General features: G+C 43.8%; 1 long non-coding RNA gene across 1 annotated transcript; it reads left to right on the forward strand.

Moving 5' to 3' along the window:
- Positions 1–274: 274 nt before the first annotated feature.
- On the forward strand, positions 275–10,391 carry LOC128084642 (uncharacterized). The gene is made up of 3 exons (XR_008208638.1): positions 275–624; positions 9,264–9,332; positions 9,787–10,391. It is a non-coding gene; the product is annotated as an uncharacterized LOC128084642 (long non-coding RNA).
- Positions 10,392–12,336: the final 1,945 nt, after the last annotated feature.

The following is a 12,336-nucleotide window of genomic DNA, read 5'->3' on the forward strand; positions in this document are numbered from 1 at the left end:
CACTCATCCTGTGGCACTTTGTGCAGCCTGGAGAGAAGATGGGGTTAGGAGAATGTGTGCTGTACTGCCTTGGTCCATAGAGGCTTCCAGAGAGTTCAGCAGAGCACAGGTGATTGTTAGTTGCTGTTGCAAATGATCACACTGAATGTTAAATTTCTGCAGTGCCTTTCTGTTGCTATCACTCCCAGTAAAGATAAAGGGGATAAGGGGGGGAGGATATGGAGAACAGCTGTGTGCTAAAGCACATTGACATTGAAGGTCAGTACCAGGTTAACAAGGCCTTCAATATTTCTGTCCCTTTCTATGTGAAGGGCACATGTGAAGCCAGCTGCAGTCCCTGGAAGGCACTGATGTGACCGTGGAGCACTGCTGTGCAACCACACCACCCAAAAAGCATGGTGGGAGCTGAGCTGCTTGATTCCATGCTCTGCTCAAAAACAACCAGGCACAGAGAGATCCTGGGAACATTTAAGTGTCTCTTTTCACCACAGCATGAGTGGGAAAATGTGACTCACATCACAGAGATGGTGAAGCAACAGAATTCCTGAGAGGAGCGCTGCAAACTGGATGGACTTTGTTGTGATGGCTGTGAGGAGCTCGCTGGTGGATCGCCTCATTGTAAAGGTGAGCTGCCTGCCTGCTGTGGGTGAGGGAAGCACAGCCAGCCTGGGCCCTGCAGGGCTGAGTTCTGGGGATGCAGGCTGTGCTTCCACCACAAGTTCAGCATATGGGTAAGATAGAACTGTTTAAATTCATTCGTTGTTTCACCTCTTCCTGTTGTAAGAGATGATATTCACAATTAGAAATCTGCTATTCCTTTGGCGGGTGTATTTATAGTGTTATGTGTATGAATTAAAGGACAAGAAATATTTTCCAAAGGTTACAGCCAAAAATGGAAGACTGGTGTTGTATGGACAGAAAATAGGGTGGAAATTATATATCCAACCAGTTCCCAAACAGGGTTCAGGAGTGGTCTGTAAGTTAGCATGAGCTCATATGTGGTAAAATAAAACAAATAGAAAGAGGAAAGTCTCATAATGTTCACAAGTTAATCCAACTATGACTGATAAGCAGAGCGACTGGGGGAGTTGTTTGGGGTTTTATAGCTTTTTCATGTGTGTCTGAAGGAAACATTGATTGAAATCCTCATGGATATCGGCACAGTCACTCAGATGAAGAAAAGCATGAACTGTAAACAAAGGGCTGCAAGAAATGAATGTGCAGCGCTACAGAGGGACGTCCAGGAACGTGTTATTCATTGGTAGACTAATAGAAAGAGTGAACTGGGATACCAGAGGACTTTGCTGACTGTGCTAAATGGGGAGAATCCAGAGGAACCCAGAGGAACAGTACCAAAAAAGGACCTAGATAAACTAGAAAGAACAAAATACTGAGATTTAATGTGGAAAAAACCTGTAAGTAAACCTGTCTGGGGAAAATTAATCCAAAACACAGATGTTCCACTGGAGAGAGAAATCTTGAAAGCAGTTGTGTTACAGCAGACCAGGAATGACAGGGGAACTGATGGTGAATCCCCGGCACAGCAGAGCACACTGCCTGTTCTGCAATGCCCCCACAAGATGCTGACTGGGGCAGCGTGAGCTGCACAGAGATAACGCACGGTGCAGGCAGCTGTGAGAGGTGCAGCCCAATTATGACCACTGTGGAAGAAAGACCTTACAGAGAGCTCAGTAAGGTGTGAGGTCAGAGATGAGCCCATAAGGACTGAAACAGAAGCACTGTGTGCTCAATAGCATGGCACGCTTAAAACCAAACAAATACCCAGAAATCTAACAGCAGGCCGCCTGGGTTGCAGAGGTCAGGTGTGCCAAGAGGCTGTCCATCATTTCTTGTCGAATTTCCTCTTAAATATCTACTTCTGACTGACAGACTGAGCTCCACACAAAGGCAGCAGCTGAAAAGGATCTGGCAGTGACTTTCTCAAGAATGCTTTGGCTTTTTCTTAAGACATTAGATGGAAAGTAATTAATGAAATGTCCAGGTACAAACTCTCAGAAATGTTAATCAGGACATGGGAAGGTAACTCTATTCTCTGCTGGGTGGCAAGGCTGCTGCAGACAGCCCAAGGATGCAGCTCAGATGGTGGTAAGGCTGGTGCTTTCCCAGCAGAGCTGTACATGGAAACACAGCCGTGCGTGGCTTGGACAACTCAGGCATGCAGCACAGGCACAACTCAAAGCCTGCTGATGGGGTTTGATGCCCTGCATGGCCTCCCTTGGGTGCTGGTGTGTCCCAGCAGTGGGTTAGGCTGGCAGCAGCATGAGCTCCCAACCACAGCAATGCGTGGCGTGGCAAACCCACTGCCAGCTCCTCTTTTATTCCCAGAGATGGATCGAATCCAGTTTGGGAAGAGAGGAGGCTGGTGGCCGCGAAGCCATTGGGAAGCATTTCTTTCCACGTTTTGTCTAGGAGACTCTTGCAGGGTGATGCCGGGAGGGATGCAGAGGGCGCGCAAGGACGCGGTGATGCTGAGCTGTGCCTGCGGGTACCCACCCCCCACAGGCTGCCCCAGGGCCGCGTTCCGAGGCTGCTGCAGACCCACATTGCCACCTAGTGCCAGAGGAGCAGGCCGGCCGCGGGCACCCAGCGCTCTCGCACCGCTCCCCGGCCGGCTCTTCCTACCGCCGCAGAACCTCCAGGCAAAGGGGGGGGTGGGTAAATCTTGTGCTGTTCTGCTGAAGACACAGAGCTGGCACGCTCAGCTGAAAGGATTCGCTACTGGATCCTGAGAACTATACCAAGCAACTGATGCAGCGCTGCTATTAAACTTGCACGGTGAAGCGGCCAGCTCTGATCAGAGAGAGCTCATGGCTTTCTGGCCCAGTACAGCTGAAGTTTGCCGTGCAGAGCAAGGTCATCAGCCCTTGTACACAGCAGGAAGGAAGGGGCAAAGCCTGAAAGTAAACATCTTCTGCACACATCTTGAACTTCCGTCAAGAGAGCTCATGGAGAAAGAGGTGCTCCAGCCAGTGCAGTCAGCTCCTCAGCCCGTGATGCTCTGAAGCTCGGGTTCATCAGGCGGCAGGAAGCAAACATGGGCTGCTTTGGTAGCTGGAAGTTAGCATGGGTCCAGAGGACTGGATGAACGTTTCACCTTCAGCCTGTTGAACGGCTGCTGCAACATCCACCAGGTGAAGCTGTGGCCCTGAAAACAGAGCATCCCTTTACTGAGGCAATGAAAACTTTAGCTTGGAGTGGTTACTAGAGGATCTTTCTCCTCCAATACCAGTATGGCTTTGAAATCCATTTGTTTGAGGCTCACTGTGCCACAACAGAAATCATAACTGCATTCTTCTGAAGTGTTAGCTTTTCATGACGTTCAGTCTCAGCTTCTGCACAAGGTGTTCAATACTGTCTCTCTGGTGTAGATTGAGGACCAGCTTGCTCCTCAGTATAATTCTGCCGAAGCCCATGCGTTTACACTGGGGATGAATTTTGTCCATAAGGTTTGTGATTCTTAGGCAGAGGCTTATTGACAGGCACAGTTCTGAAGACATTTACATGCAGTAAGGCTCATAAGCCAGCGAACATCTGTTCTCTCGTTAGCAGCCTCCACAGCATTTGCCCTGTAGGCAGTAATCTACAGGACAAGTTTCCCAGCACCTAAACTACTGTAGGATAATTCTTTAACTAAATGGAAAGCAAAGCCCAAGGCCCTGGGAATTCGCTTTTGTACAATAATCTTTTGTGTGCGTACAGCGGAAACCAGAGGATTACGGAGTCAAATCATGAGAATTCAGGTCAAGTGAGATTTGAGGGGGAAGGAGAATCTGACAGCAGCACCAGGGGGAAGGTAAGGATCCCAGGGGAGGTAACGTGACGCTTGCAGATAAGCCTGCTCTCGCCTTTCTGCTGTCACGGTTTAATTTTACACATCAGTATTAAAATTTCTTGGCTTTGCTGAACATCAGCTCTCTCTTTACTGTACAAAGTTCTTCTCTATTGTGGTGTTGTGGTTGTTTTTTTTTTCCCCCCAGTTAGCAGTTGCATTATTTTGGACTACGTTGGTGCCTCGGTTATTTTCTTTCACCATCCCTCTATTTTCTAGCTCTTTTACTGTTTTTCTATGATCTGAAAGTGTGTTTAAAACTCCTTCCTCCATTCCTCTCCTTGTTATTTTTTTTCATTACTACACAGCCTGGATCAAGGGCTTTGGAGGTTCTCTAGATATACAAAGCAATTCATTTACCTCCCCTGGACATTTACTTTCTGGAAGGAAGGAAATGTCATTAAAGAAAAGTGTGATGAAAAATGTGACGCTTCTTTTTCTGGCAAGGGAGTGATCTGAACACCCAGACTGACACCCAGAAACTGTATTCAAAGGGCTGCCAGCTCTCCCTACTGTGCAGACAGACCCAGCTGAATCCAATCAACTACTTACCATGAACTCTGCTGGTGTAGGATGTTAAGCTGATGGGAGGACGTGCTGTTGGGTAGCGGCTGCTGAGAAAACAGGGGAATAGAAAGTGCTAAATTAGAGCGGTAAACAGAAGAGGGAAGCAGGACCTAGGAAAATCAGTCTTCTGCAAAACTGAGCAGAAGTGAAAATAAGGATTTCCTTTATCTTCTAAGAAGCTAGGCAATATGGAAGAGAAGTTATGTTTTGTGTGTGGCATAAGATCCTGTCTCAGTCGCCATGAATGGGACCTGGAACAAAATACTTTCTCCACCTTTGAGAGATCTAATACGCTAAATGAGACAGGAGTGAGCCATGGCACAAAGCAGCTTCCTCTGCAGTGGTGAGGGGAGCAGGGGTCTGGAGGCACTTGAAGGATGAAAGGACTGTAGGCTGGGACATGCTGATATATTTATCCATAGGCTTTATTTTTCTTTCCTGGTCACAGCATTTTACTTTTCCAGGAAAGCGGTTTGAATCTGCATGCATAGGAAAGCTTCATTATATGAAAACTGTACGTGGTGCTACGTTATGAACTTATGCTAGCTGGTGTGCCATGCATTTACTCCCTGTTGTGTTATTTGAGATCAACTATGTCTTGTCTCAGTTCTATGTGCAGACTGTCACATAAGAAGCAGAAGCAGCAAGCACTTTGCTTCCCAGCTCTCTGTTCTCTGTAAGAGAACAGAACACAGTCTTGGTCTGTCACATGCAAAAGCAAAAAATAGTGCTTGCTTTAGTAGACTTGCATTCTACAAAAATGTGTATTATTGCCCTGAAAAATGATGTAATCTTGATTGTTGCGAAATCATATGTCAGTAAAATCTGGAACTTACTTTATTGTCCAAGGACTCTTAATTTGTTCTTCCTCTGTGTATTTTGTGGAAGCCCCAGGCTGTCTGCCCACATGCTGTTTTTCCTTGTACCTTTGAGAGGTTGTGTTCTCACTCTGATTCCTTTGTGTTGCGTTTCCAGTTGGTTAGCTCATCTCTTCCAGGTGAGCGTGATGGGCCAGGGAAGGAGGCAGGAGGGATCGTGTGGGGCGCAGCCTACAGTTTGAATGTCGTATGTTCAAAAGTACAGCGCCGAACACAGATGTTACGGATTGCATTCGCTTGGTCTGCAGGGAACTACATCCTGTATTGGATGAAATGGTTCGACTGCTATTGAAATGCTAATGTCTGTCCATTTCCTCCAGCAAAGTGAGTCTCATTATTTCTCCTTGTAGCCTACATTTACCCTTCCTCCAGTCTCCATCACCCTGACCCCAGAGTTTCTGCTTTTTCAAATATGCGCTTAAAATTTGTCTGCTATGTGATCGTTTTATGAGGTGATACCACAAAGTTTAAGTATGCGTTCCAGCTGTGCTAGTGACCCTGCCTATAAACCAAGGAGGTTGGCTTAGTACACTCTTGCCCTCTCGCTTAATGTGACTTAAGACAAGAAGACACAGATCCAAAGTGCAAAAGTGAAAGAGTGAAAACTCAGACTAGACGCTAGAAAAAGGAAACTCTAAGTGAAACTGACTTTTTATCTCTTTGTGTCTTCACGTTGACACTACATTAGGAAGGCTGACATGAAATATCCCCAGAGGCCCAAATCCAATTTTCAATCAAATGTAAAAGACTGGCTTGTAAAGGCCGAGAATGAATTGGTTCTGCCAGAAGAAAAATTAGCACAGAAACAAGCTTATTTCCAGAGAATCCACTAAAATAACTCTGTGACACCTTAATAGGGATTGTCCTTGTCTGGTTGCTTTTTTTATTTCTTTTTTTTCCAACTTAGTGAAGGTTCAGGGCCAAACCGTATGAGGAACACATACGCACGTTGCATAAGTAATTTGTTGTCGAGATTAGTTTAGTTAGCATTGATATGGGCTGCTCTTTTTATTCTTTGAGTCTATTTTAACAGTAATCTCCAAACAAATACTTACAAAAGCTATACAGATGTCAGTCCCACTTATTTCCATTTTCATCTGTAAGAAGCTGCAGAGATTTTGTTCTGCTTAGCTGTTGTGCTGCTTCTTAGCACCAAGTTCTCGTATTGCTGCAGTTCTAGGCTGTTTGCTCTTGCAGAAGAAGATTTAGGTCAGACTCTCTTCAGCCTTCTGTGATTTGTGGACCCCTAAATTTTCCAGCAGTAATGCAGACTCCTTAAGGAATTTCACATATGTAGCATGCTGTCTGGCACAAATGAGTTTGCTTTTCCTTCTCCACTTTGTGCAGACTCTAGTTTTCCATGGGTTTCCCAGGCTCTGCAGGACATGAGCTGGAAACCAATGATTTAGGTGAGCTCTTGAGCTATTAATCCTCCATGTACACACTGGTGTACTAGATGAGAATGCCATAAGTGAGTAACGTCAAGGCAAATATTTGGGAGTTATTGTGACTTCCAGTGCTTTACAGTTTCAAACCTGAATGCAGGATGTGTATGGGGTCAGTGTTCACATAGACAAGAAATACGTGGTGAAGGTGAACCAAAACCCACACTGTCCTCCTGCCTGACTGGCTTAGGCTGAGGAACTGTGGGCATTCCAGCATCCTCATAAATTGTAACCAGTTGCCTTCAGAGCTTTTGCTATCAGGTAATACATGCTCTTTGGTTTTTCTAAGCCTAGATCAAATCACATAAGGATCTACAATAAGACTCCTTTGGATTGAGCTCAGGCTTAGAAGAAAATGTGGGATAAAACCCACACATAAATCAACCTTCTCCCTGCACAGTTTCACGTACCAAATTCTTCTGTCCAATGAAAACTGGTATGCTTCTAGACACCATCAACACCTCTCTAAGGGCTGAGAGGTTGCTATTAGTAAGAAATGCCATACTCAATGCAGGAGGTCAAGCTCCTTATCCTTTCTAGCCCCAGTATTTGTACAGCAGCAGAGTACTGCATCATCTCCCAACCATAACTTTGCTGTTGGTCAGCTTTATTTGCTGCAATAGAGAATGCTGAATCAAAGGAAGGATGTAAATAGGAAGTGACTTGGTCTAAGCAGAGCTCTGGTTAGGAAAAGGAATTGGATGAGACATGGAATGGTTAAAACAGAAGTGAGAATAATGCAGCATTGGTGATGCAAAGTGAACAGAATGTAGCTAAGAGCTCTAGCTGCATGGATAGGGAGAAAAAATCCTGTGTCTGATCTGTCACACAGGAAGAGACTATAAACGTGGACACTTTTTGAACAGGAGGGCCCAGAACAAGGTCCAAGCTGAAGCTGATATCTGACTTGCATTTATTCTCTCTCTCCTTTACTTGGCATCTGCTGTAAACCCACTGTTGCCCAGACTGGGACTGATCTCAAGGTCATTGTTTTGATTCTGCTCTTATCCCTCCTGCCAAGAATTTTATAGAGCTTGGTGTTCTTTATAATGAAAAGGTACTGCCCATCAGCTGATACTTCCAGATTTTCAATTTTCTTTTTGGCCTCCTAAGGCTTTAATATGAAACTTTCCATCTCGCTGTCCATCAGATCCACTGCTCCTGAATTATGGCCAATTTCCTCTTAATGTCCACAGCAGGGATTTTTAATAAATCAAAATAGCAAAAAACAATGCTGGCCTATTCCCATCCTCCAGTGCTGATGGATTTAACTCCCTGCCAATAATAAGCCAGACAGGACATTATGGAGCCTTTTGTTCTTGTACAGCTGGTAGAAGATAGACTCTTCCCTTTCTCTGGAGGCATCTCATTCTAAACCAGGCCAGCATGTAAGCATGTGTCTCCAAAGGTAATGCAAAATAAAAATAAGGCTTCTCTAGCATATGGTATTGAGAAGAAGTCAGAAAAAGATTGGATGTTCCGTTAATCCCATTTTCTGTTCTGAAAATGATGTAATTTAGAAAATGCTACCACTTAACAGAACAATGACTAGACTTTCAGCCGTGTACTGCAGTTCATATCTAATTCTCATCTAGTTTTCTTTGTTTTGATGCCCATTTACAGAACATTGCACTGTATAATGCATAAAATAAAAATAAATTTCAGTTAACATGTAGTCTGCATGTAGCCTAACTGCTGCTCTGTCCCACTCTGATTTAAAGATCCACTTCAACATCTAGGGCAAAAGAATGGTCTGCATCCCATCACTTCAATTTCCTTTGGTTACTCTTCCTATCTCTGAATGTCTTTTCATCCGTATCCAGCATTTATTTGTCCCCTCTGTAACAGAAGCAGTACTTGCTGGGGTTGCTACATGGCAACCGTACAGTCTGTGTCAAAGATGCTCAACTGAGAGGAGAGCTTCAAGGCAGAGTTCCTGGATGGGTGAGCTGCTCTGAGGGATCAGAAGTATACTTTGTATACCAGAAGCGTACTTTGGCACATCAGAAACGTACTCGGTATACCAAAGTGTACTTCTGATCCCTCAAATGAGTTGAAATCTTTCAGCTGCTCCTTTCCAGGAGGAAGGCACAGGAAAACTTTGCCTTCGGAGCCTGCTGCTACCATTCTCTGTATGCTGTAGTTCCCATGGAAATAAATGGGAGGCAATACTTTTGGAGCAACCTAAGTATTTTCAGCTGATATACGGAGTTTTCTGACAGCAACTGCAGTGGTGCACTACTGGTACAATGCAGCTAAAAATTTAGATGACTTCTGGAATTCTGAGCATCTCTTCTGCAATTCAGAGCAGTACGAAAGCCCTGCTTCTCAGACTGTCCAACAGTGGCTTAGTGTAACACATGGAGATTTTTTTCTATTCTGACAGTGTCCTTAACTATGAGCTCTGGATCAATGACGTTCATAGTGCTGGCTTCCATTCCCTTTCTTGAAGTAAAAGAAGTAAGCTTATACTTTGAAATTATAGGGCAAAATAAATAATATATTAAGGATTTTGTCTTTCAGATTTGGAGTCTTCAAGAATACTTTTACTTAAGTAATTATCCCGTAGAGAGCTTCACTGCCAAGTAGAAGGTAACCAGGCACTATTTTAGTAATATTTCTAAAGCAGTGGGTGAGGGATTCACAGTATCTGGACTGTGTGATTGTTTTAACTGCTGTGTAGATAAAAGCAAAAAAATGTGAGCAGCGAAATGTGGAAAATTGCGTATATTTTATGACATTATTTCTCAGTTTTCTTTTACTCCTTAGTCTGGGAGAGGTGTTTAGATTGATTTTCTTGTACAGTAAGTGTTTTTGCTCAAAGCAAAGTTTCTGTTCTCAGAGCCAGCAAAACTCCTCTGCTTTAACGGACTTACAGACATCCTACCTGCGCTGGTATTCCCTGCAGACCTGTAGAAAACCCAGTGAGGCTCCTGGCCAGCTCTTCTTTAATCTTCTGTGTCGTTTTCGTTACCATGTTCAGACTTCTGCCCTTACTCATAACCCAGCTGAAATCGCGTGCAGCTGTAACTTCTCCTCTCCCCAGAGGCCCTTTCTCTCAGAAGATGGGATGAATGTATTTCTGCACTCAGCCACTCCGAAAACCCTTTTCCAAGGGATGCGTCCTCTCTGAACTTGGCAGGAATGCGCTTGACATTAATTGTAGGACCAGGCAGCACCGCTTCTGACCGCTGGTGAGGGAACAGCTGAGAAATTTCATTCTCAACACTGGTGCCTTTGGCTCTGGTTGGAATGGCACATCACTCACAAGACGCAGTGACACACACAGCGTGGAGAGTTATGTCCTTCCTGTGGATCATTTACACACGCTTACGTTTATACATTTTTACTTTCCAGTGGTGTTAATATGGCACCCCCTGGAGGAAATATGTTTGAAAACACTTGAAGAAAATATTAATTAAAATCCCCTTTGAAACCAATGCTTTAAACAGACTGTAAATTTTCCCAGTTATCTATGGAGAGGGGCCTTTGCAGAAACGTTTGTGTCATTTTTATCTGTAGGCAGTCTTTCATCCTGAGATGACACATGCAATTTTTTTCCTCCTTAGACTAAACGTGTCAGTCTAAGACTCTTACTGTGTAAGTGCTGGAGAATTAAGGAGTCAAAAAGGAAACCCAGAATGGCATCCATAAATGGCAACTGCCAAAGAGTCAGCTTGAGCCTGCCACAGTCGCTTTCTGTGTTGGACAGAAATGACCACATCCTGCTCGTTTTAGAATTAGCTACAGACTTAGATGTTCAGGAACTAAAAAATGCCAAAGGTGACTGTTTTATTTGTTTTGCCCCTCCAGTCTTTATTAAAAAAAAAAAAAAAAGCAAAACAAAAATATGTATTTACACAGTTTTAAATGCAAATAGGATTTAAACAAAACAATTGGGTGTTAGTGATTTCTAAAAGCAAAAATAAACAAGGTTAATTATTATTATTTCGCTGACTTCAATAAATACCTGATTACGTTTACAAACAACTTCAAAAGGAAGCTGTGAATGCCATATATGAGTGCAGCATCCAGTCAAGCTAAGCTGTGAAGTGTGAACAACAATTGCATTATTTCAGTCTGTTTGCCAGCTGGGCATTCAGCAGTCTCCTTGGTGCTCCTTCTGCCCCAGTAACAAAGCTTAGTCAGGGTTCCTTCTGGGAGGAACCTCTTCCAGGAAAACGTGGTGCTTCAATTGCTCCTGCATGCGTGATTTTGGCTTTCACTTTGTTTCCCTGGAAAGTCTTTTGCATTTCCTAGGGAGTCTGCTGTCTGCGCGATCCAGAGCCTGGAAATTAACTCCATGTAGAATGATTTGGATTGTAGAAAGAAGGGAGAGGGAAACTGCTAAAGAAACGTGGAAGAGGTGGGAAAGACAGACTCTAGAAGAAAGTTCCTGTCTATTAAGCCCAGCTCACAGCAGTGTCTGGTACAGAATGGGCCTGTTCATGGGTGGCTTCTTTGGAATGCCATGAAAACCACCCTGAGCTGGGAGGGACGTGACAGTGTGTATTGAAAGCAGCTATAGCAGTCTGCTGTTCAACTGCACAGAGCAGCAGATCAGTATATCTCTAATTATTATTTATCTGGCTGGCTAAGCTGTGCAGCATTTAAAACCTAATTTGTTGTATAATTTAATTTTAATTGAGTCTCCCATCCACACAGGACTCGTTAAGCTAGCTGTGTGTTTCACTTGCTGCCTTTTTACTTGGTACAGCAGAGCTGCAGGAGCTGAACCAATCATTTCCTTGCACTGTGCTATCACCAAGGTGCAGTAATTCCTCGGTGTGATTGCAAAGGGATCTCTTGGCAGGAATATTTAGAAAATGTTTTCTCAATGCCTCAATGTAACTAAACAACTTCTTCCTTCAGCTAATGCTGTGGTTTACACAAAAGATTTGGTTGTTGGGCTTTCAGTCACATCTCCCATGCGCTGGTATTTTTCTCTGCCTCTCAGAGATAACAATGACTAGTAACTGTGAGCAGTAATAAGAATGAAGTGCTATGAAAATGCTTTTGAGTGATAGTAACCTCCACTTACAACTTCTCTTCAAGTGTATAAAAGGCACTAGTCCTCAGCGAGGACTAAGTTAAAAGTAAGAAGGGCATTTTATAGGTAAACACTTTGTAAGGAATATAGAAACAGGCCCATTCTTGAAGGTCAATAATGCAAAGCTTTTGAGTACATGCATCCCTTTTGACTTACATGGGAGCTTTTGATTTCTCTTGAACTGAGGCCCATGTGATAGAGAACGGAGAAGTAATATTGTGCTTTGTGCATTGGATAGAACAGATAATTCTGCTTGTATTCATAGAGCTGAAGGGCTCTCTAACACAGGCTGGAGTTGCTGTGAGGCTCTTGTGGCCAAAAGGATCCACAGGGTTTTCAGGGAAGGCCAAAATGAAGGCAAAATCTGAGCACACAATCCTGTGAATCAGGTAGCAGCATCTCAGCAAAGAAAGGCAAATGTTTGGGTTTTTTTGGTTTTTTTTTTTCAGTGTTTTTTTTTGTTTTCAATATTTCATAACAGAAACTCAAGAATCTTTTGGGAGATAGGAGGGCAGCAAATTGTTCTCTGCATCTGTCTGTATGGCA

Source organism: Tympanuchus pallidicinctus, unplaced genomic scaffold (assembly GCF_026119805.1).
Source record: "Tympanuchus pallidicinctus isolate F22 unplaced genomic scaffold, pur_lepc_1.0 scaffold28, whole genome shotgun sequence".
Classification (NCBI taxonomy): Eukaryota; Metazoa; Chordata; class Aves; order Galliformes; family Phasianidae; genus Tympanuchus; species Tympanuchus pallidicinctus.